General features: G+C 39.2%; 1 long non-coding RNA gene and 1 pseudogene across 1 annotated transcript in view; one reads left to right on the forward strand and one right to left on the reverse strand.

Annotated features, from left to right (window-relative positions):
* Positions 1 to 4,082: 4,082 nt before the first annotated feature.
* LOC110135386 (uncharacterized) overlaps positions 4,083 to 18,852 on the reverse strand; it is a 77,368-nt gene continuing 62,598 nt past the window's right edge. The window contains exon 3 of the long non-coding RNA XR_011481897.1: positions 4,083 to 4,348. This is a non-coding gene — a long non-coding RNA (uncharacterized lncRNA). The remainder of the gene's footprint in view (positions 4,349 to 18,852) is intronic.
* On the forward strand, positions 12,353 to 16,372 carry LOC110135390 (nucleophosmin pseudogene; annotated as a pseudogene).

Raw genomic sequence — 18,852 nt, forward strand, 5'->3', positions numbered from 1 at the left:
CTTGCCTCCATTGATTCTGTGCAAGCAAAACTGGAAAATGATGCTTAATAGAAAGAGTTCAAAAGTGAAACATTTCTTTGACATAATATTTATAGCTTCATAAAATTTTTTGACTATCCTTGCTCTCAGATGCTGACCTCAATTCTCTCTTCACTGGAAAATAGAAGCAATTAAAAGAAAATTTCCACAGACAACTACTAAAATATCCACCCACATTCTCTGCATATCCACCATGGATGAAATTTCCATTTTCCTAAGTGTCAGACCCTCTCTGTGTATACTACATCCCATCCTTCTTGTCTAACCAAGGATATTGATCTACCAACTCTTATCGCCTATACCATTCACTTTTCACTGTCCTTTGAATCATTTCTATCACTATTCAAACATGCTGTTATGTGTCTGATCTTAAAAAGACAAAAAAGAAAGCACTTATTCTGACCCCACTTTCCCTACCAGCGCCCTTCCTTTATCCCTTCCCTGCCTCCTGGATTGGTAATTCTGCTTTTCCCTCAGGGTTAGTGTTGGAGAGCCCCCAAACTCAGTCCTTGGCCTCTTCTTCATCTATCCTCTCTCCCTTCAGTTCAGTTCAGTTCAGCCGCTCAGTCATGTCCGACTCTTTGCAACCCCATGAATTGCAGCATGCCAGGCCTCCCTGTCCATCACCAACTCCCGGAGTCTACCCAAACCCATGCCCAATGAGTCGGTGATGCCATCCAGCCATCTCTCCTTTAGTGATTTCATTAAGTCCCTGACTTCCTCATCATTTATATGCTGATAACTCCAAAATGTAGATCTTCAACTCAAATCTCTCTCCCAAATTCTAGATTCATAGCCAAGTGCTTCCATCATATCTTCAGTTGGATATCTAGTCTCTCAAATTTAACAGATCCAAAACTGAACTCTTGACTTCCTGAAATCTGCCCCAACAGCAGCCTTCTCCATTTCATCTGGGGAAAACTCCATCGTTCTACTTTTCTCAGACGAAAACCTTTAGTGGTATCCTCGATTCTTCTCTTTCCCTGGTACATACAACCAACCGGAAGACTGCACTGGCTTTACCTTCAGACTCTGAGCACTTCTTACCACACCCTCTGCTCCCTGATAGTCCATGCACCATCCTCTCCCATCTGAATTACTCTAAGAGCCTCTGTAAGTCTCCCAGCATCCATTATTGCCCCCTAGCGTCTTTTGCAATATAACAGCCATTCATTTGAAACAGTTATTCCTCTGCTTAAAACCCTGCAGTCCTCAGCATCTTCTGCAAGAAAACTGCCTCAAGTGGGGGCCGCTGCAGAGTCTTCAGGCTGAAAGAGACTAGCTTCCCTAGTCAGAGAGGAAAAGATGCTTCTACTAACAAAGTAAGCAGAGTTTAGAGGTACATTCTACAGCTACATTAGATTCTACACGTTTCCATTCTGATTTTCAGGGTCCACTACTTCACAATAAATGCCACCACTTCAACATAAGAGATCCTGAAATGTTCTGAATTCAATTTACTGCTTGAGGATAGCTTACTATGTTGCATAGATTTCAACAAACAGTGTTTTTCTCATCACTACTTTTCTCCTAGTTTATAATGGAACTTGATACGCTTGTTAAACCAAGAGTTGTTCGAAAGAGTGCTTTTAAACTTCTAAATAGATATATATTTTTAAAAACTATTCTACTCCTGTTAATGTCTACTTTTGTGAGACTGTTGTGAGATAGTATGTTATGTATTGTTTCTTTTTTCTTGAATGTGTTAAGATTTTATATGTGTTCTAATACATAGACAACTGAATATAACTATTTCCTGTGTGGTTGGGAAACAATTACATTCTGTACTTTTACATTTAGCTAATATGTTGATTTTGTTTATCAAATTCTCTCTAGCCTTCAAAATTTTGTATTGACTTAATTTGTAAATTTCTGACAAAGGTAAATTAAGGGAGAGAAATACCTGTTGTGGCTCTCATCACATGCAGAGAAAGAACCCCAGTCTTTACATAAGTGGCTGCAAAGCCCCCCCTGCTTCTTGTGTCTCTGGCCTCTTTTCCTATCCTCCTCCTCCTTTCTCACCACTATCTCTCTTCCAGCCAGAAGCCTGTTTGCTGCTCCCCAAACATGACTTTTGCCCTGTGTTCCCTCTGCCTGGAATGTTCTTCCCCAGAATCCACCCAGCTAACTCCATCACCGCCTTTGAATCTTGGTTCAGATCTCACCTCTTCAATGAGAACTACCCTCTCACCTTATTTAAGAAACAATCGTTCCCCATCTCCAAATGGCAGTTTCAATCCCCCTTCCCGACTCTATTTTTTCCTCTTTTTCATAGCACTTTGACCTACTATGTCATTTACTTATTTTGCTTATTCATTATTGTCTATCTTCCCTACTTGAAAGTAAACTGTGAGAGACAGATGTTTGTCTGTTTTGTCAACTAGTTTATTTCAAAACCCTGGAACTGTGCCTGGCACATAGTAAAGACTTTGTAAACACTTGATGAATGAATGCTCTATCTCTGAGCAGAGGCTTTCATTTTGGTCACCCCTTTCTGAGAATGTTCATTGCATTCTGAGACCTTTCTCAACTCTCTATTGGGAAAAATAAATAACACTTTATATGTGTTCCACTGGATCATTAGCCATAGGTCTTGTTATGAGATCACATCACAATGCATCTATTTGCCAGTTATTTACTTTAAAAGTGCAGCAATTTAGTTAATATAAATGTATGTTATCATTACCAAAAAGACCACACACAGCCAGCATTTCATAACTCTTTATGGGTTACTGCTATCATGACCCAGAAAAAAAAAAATGTATGTATACATATTTTCTTTCAAATTCATAGTCTAAGGAACCCCGACTCTTCCTCATGAATAAGGCATCCTTAGACGTCAGTAAGAGACTCCATGCACACAAACACTCACAGAGGCATGTACAAACACTTGGGATATAATCTACATGGACTCTCTAATTCAGTCTTTTTCTCCAGTACTCTTTAACTTTCCCCTACATCTTACCAAGTTGTTTTTTTTTTTTCCTGTTTATTGAAATGACTTTAGATTGTTTCAGTTTCACAAAAAGCATGCAAGTACCGGACGACCACATGAAAATCCCACAGGAAAGACGTTGTGTAAATTTTCACTTCAAAGCAAATGAAATGCAAAATGAGGGTGTGGAAATAATTTCTTGGCTCATAAATATTTAATAAGATTTTGGGTTGATGGGTGTCAAGTTGAAAACTTATAATATACTGTATTTAGAAGTAAAATACATAGTCATGTAATTCTTTGTATGACAAACTATTAATCTACCAGTTATATTCCTTATATTCAGAATGCCTTATTAATTTGGATACTGTTAATTATAATTATAAAAGGCAGGTCTGGTTGTGGTCTCTGAGCAACTGTTTACTATAAAAAGTTTAAAAGTCTGCCTAGGAGAAATAGGCAGGCTCTGTTTGTACTATTGACAAGTGGTTTTTGCCATACCTGAAGTATATGTGGCTCTTCTGTGCCACTTTACAATTATGTATTGTAGTTTTCCTGACTCAATCACATCCCACTGAATCGGAATCTCCCAGGTGGTGCCCAGGCATGTAATTTTGAAAACTTTCCAGATGAATCTTTGAAGACAAATTGAGAAGCCCTGCACAGACAGTAAGATGTATTTCTTTCTTTCCTTCCAGTTCGTATTTTGGGGTAGTACCTGATTTATAGAAAAGTTGCTAAAATCAAACAGAATGTTCCCATACACTTTCATCCAGCTTCTCCTAACCTTAACAGTTTACATACTCATGAGTCATTTGTCAAAACGAAGAAGTTAACATTAATTAGTTCAGTCACTCAGTCATGTCTGACTCTTTGCAACCCCATGGACTGCAGAACGCCAGGCTTCTCTGTCCATCACCAACTCCCAGAGCTTGCTCAAAGTCATGTCCATGGAGTTGGTGATGCCATCCAACCATCTCCTCCTTTGTCATCCCTTTCTCCTCCTGCTTTCAGTCTTGCCCAGCATTAGGGTCTTTTCCAATGAGAAATTAACAGTAGTTAATTAACATTAATTAATGAGAAATTAACATTAATATATTACCTCTAATTAATCTACAGACTTCATTTGGATTTCACCAGTTTTTCCACTAATATTCTTCCTCTGTCCCAGGATCCAGGGGACCACATTGCATCATGTCTCCTTAGTCTCCTTTATCTGTGAAAGTTTCTTACTCTTCCTAGTTTTTCGTGACCTTGATACTTTTGAAGAATACTGGTCAGATATTTTGTAGAACATCCCTCAATTTTAGCTTATTTATTGTTTTCTCATGACTTGAGGGAAGGATACCCCAGAGGTAACACGCTCCATTCGTCCTGGGGAACATAATAAGGAACACAATGTTAAAACCACTTATCAATCACTGGTGAGGTGATCACATGATTAAGGTACTGTTTATTAGTTTTCTCCACTGCTTAGGGACAACTTTTTTCTGTTTTCTAACAACACTCATTAGAGGAGTGGTGCTAAATCTACCTACACTAAAGGAGAAGAGAATTAAGTTCTCCGCCTCAGAGAGGGGAGTGGTGTCTATTAATGCGTATATTATTTGAAATTCTTCTGTAAGAGAGATTTGCCCCTCCCCCCTCATTTATTTATTTAATCAACCATTTATCTATATTAGTATGAAAGCTGGAATTTTTTTAACAATTCTTTGAGATATAATTCAGTTCTCTCTCTCTCTCTTTGCTTAAATTTGTTCCACCTTTGGCCATTTCAAGCTCTTTCAAGTTGGTTCCTGTGTCCTTTTGAAATGCTCCATCTCTTTTTTTTTTTTAACGCAGTTCCTCTCTTTCTGTCACTGTGAGTGCTCCAGGCTCATCACTGATTTTCTGTGACCCAGGACTAGACTCAGACACTTCTCCAAGGAGCTTTGGTTCCTCGTGTTGGAAAGTGACTTCTGGAAACCAGGCCCAGGTGCTGGTGTACTTGTTGCTACTGGGTTTCGCTGCTCCTCGGCCCTCTCAAAGGCCAGAGCTAGGAAATATACACATGTGTGCTAACCCATGTAAATACACATATCAATAATTCTTTTGTACCCATCTGTTCAAGTATCAAACTAAACATGCATTCGTGCTGATGTTTCCAACTCTAATCTTCTACTGTCAGGTTTATTTCAGCCTTCTTTACTTATTTGTAACTTCTGTCCCTTCCAGTTAGAAACCTGATCCCATTATCTGCAATTTATTTATGTATTTGTTCATTCCTTATATACTTGTAAAGTAGTCTCACAATTGCTAACCCATAACCCTGTAAGAAATGAATTTCCCAACTAGAGTACAGTGTTATGTGTCATTCTTTTCATTTTCAGTTTTATGGGCTTCCCTGGTGGCTCAGAGGTTAAAACGTCTGCCTGCAATGCAGGAGAACTGGGTTCAGTCCCTGGGTCGGGAAGATCCCCTGGAGAAGGAAATGGCAACCCACTCCAGTATTCTTGCCTGGAGAATCCCATGGACAGAGGAGTTAGGAAAGAAATGAATTTCCCAACTAGAGTACAGTGTTATGTATCATTCTTTTCATTTTCAGTTTTATAGCATCTAGTAAAAACACTATTTTCCAAAGTTACTTAGATCAGCTCCTTTTAATCCTACCAGTTTACTTTTAAATAATGTTTTTGCCTTGTTACAGAAGTAACATATGCTCAGTATAGAGATACAAGCAAACAAAAATAAGAAAATACAACTCATCCCAATACTACAACTCAGAAATAACAAGATAAGCACTGCTTACATTTTGCTGAACTGTGTATATGTATGTTATCTTTACTAATATTGAAACTATTCCTTATATTCCTTTGTATGATTTTTTTTGCCTAACATTATGGATCTTTAAGGAATTATAGATTTATAAACAGAGGCATCTACTGTTAAGATTTATGTTATAAAGGCCACTCTGGTGACATGGAGAGAATATATTGGAAGTGGAGAGAAGGAAGCAGGTACTGAAGTCAGAAACACTAATCCATAAAATAGAATTATCTAGACTGAGAGATAATATGTGACATATTTAGAGGGACACTAGGAATAGTTGGATTCGAGAGGCATTCAAGATAGAATTGCCAGGATTTTAGCAAATGATCAGATATTGAAGTGAGATAGAGAGGAGCTGAAGAACTCTGATGTTTTAAGATAGAACGGATCTATCAGAAATGATGACATTTACCCATGTCCACAAAGCAAAAGGATGAATTTTAGAGAGAAGGTGATAGTTTAATTTTTACATATATTGAATTTGAGATGCTTTAGGTTTTCCAGCTGGAACAGTTCAAGGATCAGTTGGAAGTTTGTGTCTGGTGCTCAGATAAGAGGATCAAACAAGAGGCAAAACTTGTAGAGAAAATTTTGGAGTTCATGTTAAGAGATTGGGTGAAAGTCAGGGTGATCTGTAAAGCTGAGGAAGAGAACAAGACAGTTGGAAACTTAATAACATTTAATATTTAGGAAGAAGGAAGAAGAATCAACAAAGTAAAGAGAAGAAAAGGAAAAGTGGTCGAAGAGCTAAGAAGAAAACCAAAGGTGAGTTGTCTCTAGAAAGTGAAAGGTGTGAAGACTTCAGAGAATAGAGTGGTCAACTGTGCCAGAGCTGCGATCACAAAGATGAGAAGGTTTCCAAGGACTGAGGGAGGCAAGGATGCCGAAATAACACATCAGCTCTCCTTCTAAGAATGTGAAGGTGAAAACAAGCCAAATCATAGACTGGTATCCTGAGGAGAAATTAGGGTAGATGAGAGGCATTGCTTCCTTTCTTTTTCTCCTTTTCAGGACTGCAAATGCTAACAGGCCACAGGTTGGAGGAGAGGAGGCTTTCCAAAGTCTGATGTCCAGGTGGGTCTCTTGCCCTTTAAGTGACCCTTATAGATGAAAGGCCTAGTGAGAAGTTATTGCCAATGTAAAGAAATTGGAAATTCTTAGTGTGGGTCAGGTGTGGGCAGGGCTCACAGAAAATACTATAAGTCTTCACCATTTACACACACAAACATGCAGAAGGCAAGAAGAAATAATAAGGTTACTTGTTTAAAATGCTGTCTGGGAGAGCTGTTGTATAACACAGTTAAAGCTACAGTTAGAAATCCTGAGATTCCTTGAAGAGAAACATAATGCAACCTTGTGCTTCTTACCCATGATATAGTTTTTAAACTCAGTCTATAATGTTCAAGTGTTTCACGAACAATAATACAATGTGTTTCCTGAGGGTTTCATATATGTAATGAACTGGAGCATGAATGGAACTCCAGTTAACCACTATAATACTGTGAGAAAAATCTAAGCCTCAAAAGAAAAGTCTACGTTTCATCGCTTGTGTGGGAGTAAATGTTTTAGTATGTCTAAACAAACAATTTCAACTTATTTATTTATGCTACATTTTATAGAAGACTGCATTGAAAACATAAACAATACTGAACTGAAAAAAGGACTGTTTATTTATTGAATGGCTCTTTTCAAAGATAATAATGTGAGTCACAGAAGTTAACTGTTCCCTTTTATAATACAACATGGAATTTCTTTTGATGTGAAGAAAGATACAATTATTTACAAGTAAAATAAACAGAATTTTTTTAATTTTTAAAATTAAGATAGGAAGACTGATTTATATCAAACTTTGACTGAACACAGAAAATTCTACTCTGTGCTCTGCACTCGCTATATTACTACACTATCCTGTGTGTGTATGCTCAGTTATATCTGCCTCTTGGTAACCCTCTGGACCATAGCCTGCCAAGCTCCTCTGTCCATGAGATTCTCCAGGCAAGAATACTAAAGTGGGTTGCCATTCCATTCTCTGGGGATCTTCCCAATCCAGGGAGCAAAGCTGGGTCTCCTGCATTGCAGGCAGATTCTTTACTGTCTGAGCCCCCAGGGAATCCCACCACTGTACCATACTCGATACTTCTTACAGTGTAAGTATATTCTGTAGAAGAGCCTTCATGGTGAGGAGTGAGAAATAGGAGCCGTGAGTGCCAACCCCAGTTCTGTTGCCAAATGGCAGGTCACTTGTGGTCTCTGGGTTTTGATCAGAGTACATTTCGCCAATTGTTTGATTCCAGTCTCCTACATGAAACGTGTGATTCCATTTTCATCTCTGGAAATCAAAGAGATAACATCTTCTGATGAGGTGACTAAGGCAAAAAGAAATTCACTGACTTACTGAAGACAAAGAACGAAGACATCAAAAGAGCCAGATAAAAGACAGAATGTCTCAGTTCACACCAGCACAGTACTGTGGCTAACAGCAAAGCTAAGGATTGGGACTGCCTGAGCTGGAGCTCTCAGTAAGTTATTTTACCTCAACATCTGCGTCCTAAAAACGTGCTAATAAAAGACCTACTGCTTAGGGTTGTTGTGAGAGCTGAGGAGTTAAAGAAAAATGCTTAACACACTGCCTACTACATGTAAGAGACTCAAGACATGTTAGTTATCCACATTATTTGCACTATCTTCCTCATATTTAACCTGCAGGAACTTAAATTTCTTAGTCAAACACAATGTAGATTAAACTACTCAAAAAGTCAGTCAACCAAAGCCAGATGCAGGCATTAAGTGGCCTGAAGAGTATACAATTTGGGAGGATTATGAATGCAGCAAAGCCCCTGTCAGAAGCCAGGCATTTGAGGATCCTGAAGTGTACACATGATCAGCATCCTTTTCTATCTATCCTCCTCTGCCCTCCGCCATCACATTATAGAACACAGCATGTTACTATGCCTTGTAAACTCTCTGGTTGTAAAACAGAACAAATGAAGGAATTCTAGTCCTGACTCCACTGAGAGGTTCTTGGATCCTCTACAACTCATGGCTGAGACACTCACAGAATGTTTGAAGCTGGAAGAGACCAACTGGATGTTTTTATTATGAAAGCATGCTTTACGTGCAGGCCCAGAGGCCAGCTCTATAGTTGCTGGGCCCTGACATCCAGGAGGAGCAGATGGGGATGGCGAGGCTGCCGAAGAGACGGCCCCAAGCAGCTGCGTGCCTGCAAGTGTTGAGAGCCAGCTTTCTCAGACGGTGCTTGTATGGATGGCTCAAGTTACCCAACGCCTGGGTGAAGTGAGCTGTTATTTACTCTAAGAGAGTAGAACTGAGGTGGGAAAGGAAGAGGATAAGAGTAAAAGAAAGGGAAAGCGAATGATGCTTCCTGCTTGTCCACTCAAAAGGCAAGGAGACACTGTCCTTAATGACTTTGCTCTGACAGGACAGCGCTCCCTTGAGCACTTCACTCCAAGGCAGGGAAAGGAGAGCCAGGCTGCAGGAGAGCGGGAGCATTTGAAGGCAAACAAATGCAGAGAGTTTTCTTTTTTAAAAAAATTTTCCTAGCAAAACATCCGAAACCCATGCAGTTGTAACTATTTATCTATACTAAGCAAGCTTAATCATGAACATACTAATGAAATTTCCTCTCCCTTTGTAGGGGTCCAGGCAAGGGTAGTGTTATGAAAGAAGAAAAAAGGGAATATTGGCATTATCTTTATAGATCATCTATAAAATCCTTTTGAAGAAAGCAGTACAGCTCAGAGATTAACATGGCTTGGCTGCATTTCTTTTCAGCTGCATCTTGGATAAACCTTTCTTAACCTTGGTCTCCTAGAATGTGAAACGGGGAGGAACAAGGCGCCTGTCTCACTGGAGTGCTAGGGAGGCTGAATGAGACGAGACAAACCAAGCTCCTAGTAAGGCACCTACTAAGTGCTCTAAAAGTGCAGTATGAGCATCAGACTATTGGGTGTGGCTTGATACTTTCTTCATCCAACATATCAATCACTTCACTAGTCAAAGAAAATATAATCTGAAGCGTTCTTAAAAGCTATTGCTTAGTCACTCCATCATGTCCAGCTCTTTGCAACCCCATGGACTGTAGCCTATCAGGCTCCTCTGTCCATGGAATTTCCCAGGAAAGATAGTGGAGTGGGTTGTTGCCATTTCCTCCTTCAGGGGATCTTCCCGACCCAGGGATCGAACCCGTGTCTCCTATTTGGCAGACAGATTATTTACCATTGAGCCACCAGAGAAGTCACAACAATTACTGAACTGTTTTTTCTTTTTCTTGATTGTTAACTTGCTGTTCCCCAAATTATAACTTTGTGCTTTTAATTTTTAAAATGTGAAAAATCACTAACTGAAGGCCTCCAAGTTGAACATTTCCATAGAACACCAGCTATGGCTGAAACTGCTTTAAGAAATAGTGCTCTCAGATGAGAACACGATATTTGGAAACATGTCATTAATATCCTGTTAAAGCCTGAAATCTATTCTTGGGAGGATACTCAGATCTGTTGCAGAAGTAGAGTGAGGTCCTTGGCCCTGAGAAGTTTATCATTTAATAGAGCAACTGGCTGTAGACAGAATCACATAAATAAGTGTAACAGAAGCACATAAGCAAACATTTATACATAGCTGAGCACAGCTGCTTAGGTTTACACAGGTGCAAAATAATATATCAGGGAAAATATTTTTAAATGGTTATTATAGAACTTGGCAACAAGCATACAGAGCAATGTAAGTTTTGAAACTGCATAGAACAACATACACATGGAATTCATAGTTGCTAAAAATATGTGCTAAAAAAGAAGCTCAGAGATTAATGAAGAATCAAGGATTTCCTAATTTGGGGAAGTGAAAGGCAGAGGAGAAAAGGAAAGATATACCCATCTGAATGCAGAGTTCCAACGAATACCAAGGAGAGATAAGATAGCCTTCTTAAGTGATCAATGCAAAGAAATAGAGGAAAACAATAGAATGGGAAAGACTGAAGATCTTTTCAAGAAAATTAGAGCTACCAAGGGAACATTTCATGCAAAGATGGGCTCAATAAAGGACAGAAATGGTATGGACCTAACAGAAGCAGAAGATATGAAGAAGAGGTGGCAAGAATACACAGAAAAACTATACAAAAAAGATCTTCATGACCCAGATAACCACAATGGTGTGATCACTCACCTAGCCAGACATCCTGGAATGCAAAATCAAGTGGGCCTTAGGAAGCATCACTGCGAACAAAGCTAGTGGAGGTGATGGAACTCCAGCTGAGCTATTTCAAATCCTAAAAGATGATACTCTTAAAGTACTGCACTCAATATGCCAGCAAATTTGGAAAACTCAGCAGTGGCCACAGAACTGGAAAAGGTCAGTTTTCATTTCAATGCCAAACAATGCTCAAGCTACCGCAAAATTACACTTATTTCACAAACTAGCAAAGTAATGCCCAAAATTCTCCAAGCTAGACTTCAACAGTACATGAATTGAGAACTTCCAGATGTTCAATCTGGCTTTAGAAAAGACAGAGGAATCAGAGATCAAATTGCCAACATCCGCTGGATCATAGAAAAAGCAAGAGAGTTCCAGAAAAATATCTACTTCTGCCTCATTGACTATGCTAAAGCCTTTGATTGTGTGGATCACAACAAACTGTGGAAAATTCTTCAAGAGATGGGGATACCAGACCACCTTACCTGCCTCCTGAAAACCAGTATGCAGGTTAAGAAGCAACAGTTAGAACTGCACATAGAAAAACAGACTGGTTCCAAATTGGGAAAGGAGAGTACATCAAGGCTGTATATTGTCACCCTGCTTATTTAACTTATATGCAGAGTACATCATGAGAAATGCTGGGGTGGATGAAGCACAAACTGGAATCAAGATTGCTGGGAGAAACATCAATAACCCCAGATATGCAGGTGACACTACCCTTATGACAGAAAGCAAAGAAGAACTAAAGAGCCTCTTGATGAAAGTGAAAGAGGAGAGTGAAAAATCTGGCTTAAAACTCAACATTCAAAAAATGAAGATCATGGCATCTAGTCCCATCACTTCATGGGAAATAGATGGAGAAACAAAGAAAATAATGACAGACTTCTATTTTGAGGGCTCCAAAATCACTGCAAATGATGACTGTAACCATGTAATTTAAAGTCGCTTACTCCTTGGAAGAAAAGCTATGACAAACCTAGACAGCATATTAAAAACCAGAGACATTACTTTGCCAACAAAGGTCTATATGGTCAAAGCTATTGTTTTTCCAGTAGTCATGTATGGATGTGAGAGTTGGACCATAAAGAAAGCTGAGCTTTTGAAAGGATTGATGCTTTTGAACTGTGGTGTTGGAAAAGACTCTTAAGAGTCCCTTGGACTGCAAGGAGATCAAACCAGTCAATCCTAAAGGAAATCAGCCCTGAATATTCATTGGAAGGACTGATGCTGAAACTGAAACTCCAATACTTTGGCCACCTGATGTGAAGAGCCAACTCATCAGAAAAGACTGTGATGGTAGGAAAGATTGAAGGCAGGAGAAGGGGACGACAGAGGATGAGATGGTTGGATTGCATCACCAGTTCAATAGACATGGATTTGAGCATGCTCCGGGAGATGGTGAAGGACAGGGAAGCCTGGCGTGCTGCAGTCCATGGGGTCACAAAGAGCTGGACGTGACTGAGCGACTGAACAACAACAACAACAAATTTGGGGGAGAGCAAGCACAATGGATTTGAAATGAATGGGGCAGAATTGCTGTTGACAACCATTCATGATTGATATTTGAGCATTTCCAATATCCCAAGAGGGGCTTCCCTGGCGGCTCAAATGGTAAAGAATCTGCCTGCAATGCGGGAGACCCAGGTTGGATTCCTAGGTCAGGAAGGTCCCCTGGAGAAGCAAATGGCAACCCACTTCAGGATTCTTACCTGGAGAATTCCATGGACAGAGGAGCCTGGCAGGCTACAGACCATGGGGTCACAAAGAGTCGGACACAACTGAGCAATTAACACACACAATGGACCAAGAATAAGGCTTTAAATGAATCTCTCAACAATCCAAAAAGGTTGTGTCCTTGTTACTTCTCATTTCACAGATGAGGAAACTGAAACTCTGGAAAATTCAGCACCTTCATTGCTAAGTGTCAGTGAGGACCAGTACTGGCATTTGAACCTGGGTCTGTCTGATTTTAAAACTCCCAGTGCACTGAGACAACCCAGAGGGATGGGATGGGGAGGGAGATGGGATGGAGGTATGCATGTACACCCGTGGGTGATTCATGTCAATGTATGGCGAAAACCACCACAATACTGTAAAGTAATTAGCCTCCAATTAAAATAAATAAATTAACAACAACAAAAAAAAAACTTCCTCTTAAGTTATTACTCCACATCCTTGCTGTCATGAACTGAAAAGATAAGAGAGGTAAAAGTGATTAATTTTAAAGCAGACAGTGGGGTGAAAGGCTGTTAACTAAGCCTCTTAAAGCCCCAAATGAAGATTACGACAGGACCAAACTGTGCAGAAAAGAGGAGGAGGATATGGAAAGAGGAGCCTTGGGTGAGGAAGAGCCAGCCAGAGGGGCTTCATAGCATACATTTATCTACCATCTAAAGCATTACAGACAAACTCTTCCTTTACTACTAAGCAAATTGTTTTTACCTGAAAACTTTAACTCCCTAACAAACAGTGCAGCATCACAATACCACATAGTAAAGAGCAGGTCATTCCAAACATGCACATAGATAACCACAGAGAGAATGAATACTGGTTAAATATTTGATGACATGGTCAATTGGTAAATGAAGTGGAAAACTATCTGCTGCCCTAACAACTACTCCATCAAGTTGCCTTCTCTGAATGAGTTGTACAGCTTTCTCTGTTAACCTACCCATTAGAGTAAGAGTGAATGTCTCGGAAGGATGGACCTGGACTCAAGTTTCACTGGCTTTGGACCCTAGACAAGCTTCATAAGAGCTCTAGGCATCATCTCTAACATATGCCTAGTAGATCTATCCTAGAGTTATGCAGAGGACTAACTGAGATGATACATGTGAAACACTTAGTATGAATAAATGCGTACCCCATAGTAAGTGCTCAAATATATTGCAAGTGCAAGTGTGCAGTCATGTCCGACTCTTTGCAACCCCAAGGACTATCGCCCACAAGCTTCCTCTGTTCACGGGATCCTCCAGCAAGAACACTGGAGCCATTGCCTCCTCCAGGGGATCTTCCTGACCCAGTCATTGAACCACATCTCCTGCACTGCAGGGGGATTCTTTACAGAGGAGCCGCTGGGGAAACCTGCTCTAACATATTAGCTGTTATTATAAAAGATGTTATAAGATAAGTAAAGCTCTTTATAAGCCCTTCAAGGCAATCAGAGGCATCCTTTCTTTTGCTACTGAAATTACCAATGATATTCTTCTGTTGAGGATATAAAAATCTACCATTTAGCACCTCTGAATTAGACAAGCACGTTTCTGCTTTGGGTGGTACCACTTGTGTGGGATAGAGATCTAGCTAAGCACAATACATTGGAACTCCAGTAGTCAAATCTTATAGCTGCAGTGGTCTGGGGTCAGGGGTGAGGGTGCACTGCTAATTTGAACATTTCCTCTCAGGCTTTTTGTTTCCCTCTGGCTTCTTGTGAAACTGCTTGCTGGGCTCAAATGCAGTCAGGGTTTGAAGTGCAGTTAAATGATGCTACTACAAAGTTTTGTTTGGGTGCTGTTCGATCAAAATTATGTAGGGGTGGAGTGGGGGAGGGAGTGCAATCTACTGCAGCTGTTCATCATTACCCAGATAAGCTGGAAAAGCCTCCCAATTAAACTTCATGTGTAATAAAGCCAATCAGTACATGAAAACAAGAATTTCTCATTTACTGAAATTATATTTGGCTTGTAATTGCTGTCTGGGAATGTTGAACCAGGTAGAAAACATTAAGAAAATTGTCCTCCTCCCCACAAATTCAAGCTTGGTGATCACTGAAGAAAAAAAAAAAAAAGACCAAGAATTTCATTTGGTAGCCTAAGCCGTTTTTGTTCTGTTTTCAGTGTAAGAATAGAAATATACATTATTTCTTCTGTTGTAAAATAATAAACTAAAGCATACTTGCAACTTAAAACCTGAAATAAATGTATGGGGCATATAAATGCTTTCCTAAGTCCTTATGGTTTAAAAATCTAAACAACAGAAATTAATTTGAAAATGTATTTTCCTTACATGTATGTTTTATCTTATCAGAGAAAGAAAACAAAGTAAAGAAAATGAAGCATTTATGTAAATAAAAGATGGACACATCACCATAAAAATTAATAAAGCCAGTCAAATGATACCATTTTTTGAAATCTTGCTGCATATATATTACTGTACTAGGCTGGATGATCAATATAGTATTAAGGGTGAGAAGAATTAAGCCTCATTAATTTTGTGACTAATAGGGCCTCAAATATCTATTGAAATGACTTTAACTTTATTGAACTGAATTATATTGACTTGAATCAGGACAATTATGTCACTGCCACTATACTTAAACCTCCAATCTAACTAAAGAATTAAAATATAAATGCATGAAATTTTGAATAATACAACTATGAATAACAATACATGACTACATATATATTTTTAAATGACTATTCTCCAGAACAGTAGTTGTTTATCTCTGTCCACCTTCTCTCCAACCAAACATGTGCCATCAACCTCATGGGAAATTCAGTGAATGTGGGGATGGACCCTGAGGTTCCAGAACTATCTTTTTGGTTGTGAACTAAAGGCCAACGAAGATTATGATGAAAATGAGCTACAGTTATCTTAAGAACAGTCAGTTCAGGGGCTAGTGCAAAGGATGAATCGCACACTATTGAAGCAGAGGCAGTGAATTATGTAAGCAGTCCAATTAAAGCAGCACTGGCAACGTTGAAAATGTCTATTCAGCCAACAGTTTCCTGTGAGAGCTTTGAAATAACACCACCTGTGATCTTACAATTGAAGTGTGGTTCAGCGCTTGTGTGTATTAGTGCACACACTCAGTAGCTATAAAAGAAGATACAGATTCAGAAGATGTGGAGAAGGAGGATGTGAAACTCTGTAAGTATATCTGGAAAACCTTCCTTCCCCCAGAAGTGATATAAAGTTAATAGAAGAAAAGTAAAATTTGCTGCTGCTGAAGATGACTACGATGTTGACTTTGGTAATAAGAAAGCTAAAGAAAAAAAGCTCCAGGAAAGAAATCCATGTAAGAAGACACTTCAGGCAAAAATGCACAAAAAACAAACCAGAATGGAAAAAACCTCAAAAACTTCAACACCAAGATCAAAGGTCAAGAATTCTTAAAAAAAAAAATAGGAGATAACTCCTAAAACACGGAAAGAACCTAGTTTTGTAGAAGACATTAAAGCAAAAATACAAGCAAGTATAGAAAAAGACTGTTTCCCATAGTGGAAGCCAACTTCATCAACTGTGTGAAGGATTATTTCCAGATGACTGACCAGGAAGGAGTCTATTCAAGATCTCTGGCAGTGGAAGTGGAAGAAATCTCTTTTAAAAAATAAGTTTAAATGGTTTATTAAAATTTTCCATCTAATTTCACTTCTGTAACAATTGACATCTGGCAGTCCTTTTCATAATGAAGAAGAGAACCTTCCCTACCATGTCTGATAAATGTTGCCCAGGTTCCATTGCCAAGAGTGTGTTGTCCAAAATGCCTAGTTTAGTTTTTAAAGAAGGAAAGCCGCCCTTTTCTTGGTTTTAAGTACACATGAAATGTTATCATAGGGCATAGGTATAGGGGTGGTATGACAAATGGAAATGGGGAGGAGACAAATATACACATGAAATAAATTCTTCTTTATAGTCCCACTCTCACACCCATACATGACTACTGGAAAAACCATAGATTTGACTAGATGGCCCTTTGTTGGCAAAGTAATGGCTCTGCTTTTTAATATGCTATATAGGTTGGTCACCTTAGATAAATATAAATAAATAATGATAGACACACAGAAAGTTGCAAAAACGGCACACAGAATCCCATGGATCTTTTACACAGCTTCCACTGTGCCACCTTATATGACTATAGTATTATATCAAAACCAGGGGATGGGATTGGTACCATACTGATAACCAGACATCAGATTTCATTTGACATTCACTTTTTGCCTGCTACTCAATTGTGTGTGTAGGTGTGTGTGTGTGTATGTGCTTATAAGCACATGTAATTCTATGAAATTTAACCCCCTGTATAGAATTGTTTCACCACTACCAAGTCAGGACACAGAACCATTCCCTCACCACAAAGCGACTCTTTCTGTATACCCCATTGTAATCACACCTACCTTCTACCACAGTCACTAATCTGTTCTCCGTTTTTATTGCTTTGCCATTCTGAGAATGTTATATAAGTAGAATCATATACTATGTAACCTTCAGAGACTGTCTTTTTCCATTAAGCATAATGCCTTTGAAATCCATCTAAGTTGGTTCATTATGTCAATTGTTTGTTTATTTTATGGCTGAATAGTATTCCATGATATGGACATACCAGTGAGTGTTTAAGCATTCACCCATTAAAGGACATTTGGGTTGTTCCCAATTTACGGCTACTACAATTAAAGCCGCTACGAACGTTCATGTATAAATACTTCTGTCAATCTAGCTTTCCATTTCTCTGGGATGAATGCCCAGAAGTACAAATACTGGGTTGTACAGTAGTTGCATTGTTAGCTTTGAAGAAACTTTCATATATTCCCACCCGCATGTATGAGAGATTCGGCTGTTCCATACGCTCTCCAGTATTTGTTTTACTACTGTTTTTCATTTTAACCATCCTTGTATGGTGTAGTGATATCTCATTGTGGTTTTTTTTTTATCAATAATTTGCTTTTCCTAAATGTTACTGTTTTTCAGTTGCTAAGTCATGTCCAACTCCTTTGTGACCCCATGGACTTTAGCCCACCAGGCTCCTCTGTCCATGGGTTTTCCCAGGCAAGAATATTAGGGTGGGTTGCCACTTCCTTCTCCAGGGGATATTCCTGACCCAGGGATCAAACTCAGGTCTCCTGCATTGCGGGCGGATTCTTTGCCACTGAGCCACCAGGCTCAATACACAACAATTAAAGAGATGTCATATGAGAGTTAATTGATGGCCAAATTGTATGAACTATTTTTCTCTTCCATTTTGGTGGTTTTTCAGTATTGACTTTATGTTAGAATCACCTGAGAAGCTTTAAAACCATCTCCAAGTCCAGACTTTACATACATGCCTGCTAAGTCACTTCGGTCATGTTCAACTCTGTGCAATGCTATGGACTATTCAGTCATGTCTGACTCTTTGTGACCCTATGAACTGTAGCCTGCCAGGTTTCTCTGTCCATGAGATTCTCCAGGCAAGAATACTGGAGTACGGGTTGCCATGCCCTCCTCCAGGGGATCTTGCCAACCCAAGGATCGAACCCACGTCTCTTATGTCTCCTGCACTGGCAGGCAAGTTCTTTACCACCAGCGCCACCTGGGAAGCCCAAGTCCAGACTATACCTCAGACCAATTAAATTTTAATCTCTCAGGGCAAACCCAGGTATAGTTCCTTATTTGTTAAAATTATCCAGATAATTATAATATGCAACCAAGTTTGAGAACTAATGTTGAATCTAATTTTTACAGACACCAGAAATATAATCACAATTAAAGCTCTTTGCTGACTCTCTCATAAGCTGTGTGCAGATAAAAACCCAAGCTCACTGACCAGCCTCTCCAAATCTTGCTCCCTGCATTATCTCCAGCCCTAATAACCTCCACTTTCTCTCCACATTTTATGCTCTGGTAATAACAAATTATTTGTAGCTTGCCATGCAGTTAGAACCTGAGAATTTACTTTTTTTAAAGCAAAAATTCTAAATGATCCTGAGGTACAATAATATTTGAAAGACACTATACTTCCACCAATTGCAAAGTGATTTAATTGTTTTTTATTACTCTATTCTTCATCTATTCATTCATCCAAAAAGTATTAATTGAGGACCTTATATCTAGAAGGCGCTGAAGAGAATAACTTAAGGTTCAGTGTTGGAAAGTCCTGGCAG

This window comes from Odocoileus virginianus, chromosome 19 (genome assembly GCF_023699985.2).
Source record: "Odocoileus virginianus isolate 20LAN1187 ecotype Illinois chromosome 19, Ovbor_1.2, whole genome shotgun sequence".
Taxonomy (NCBI): Eukaryota; Metazoa; Chordata; class Mammalia; order Artiodactyla; family Cervidae; genus Odocoileus; species Odocoileus virginianus.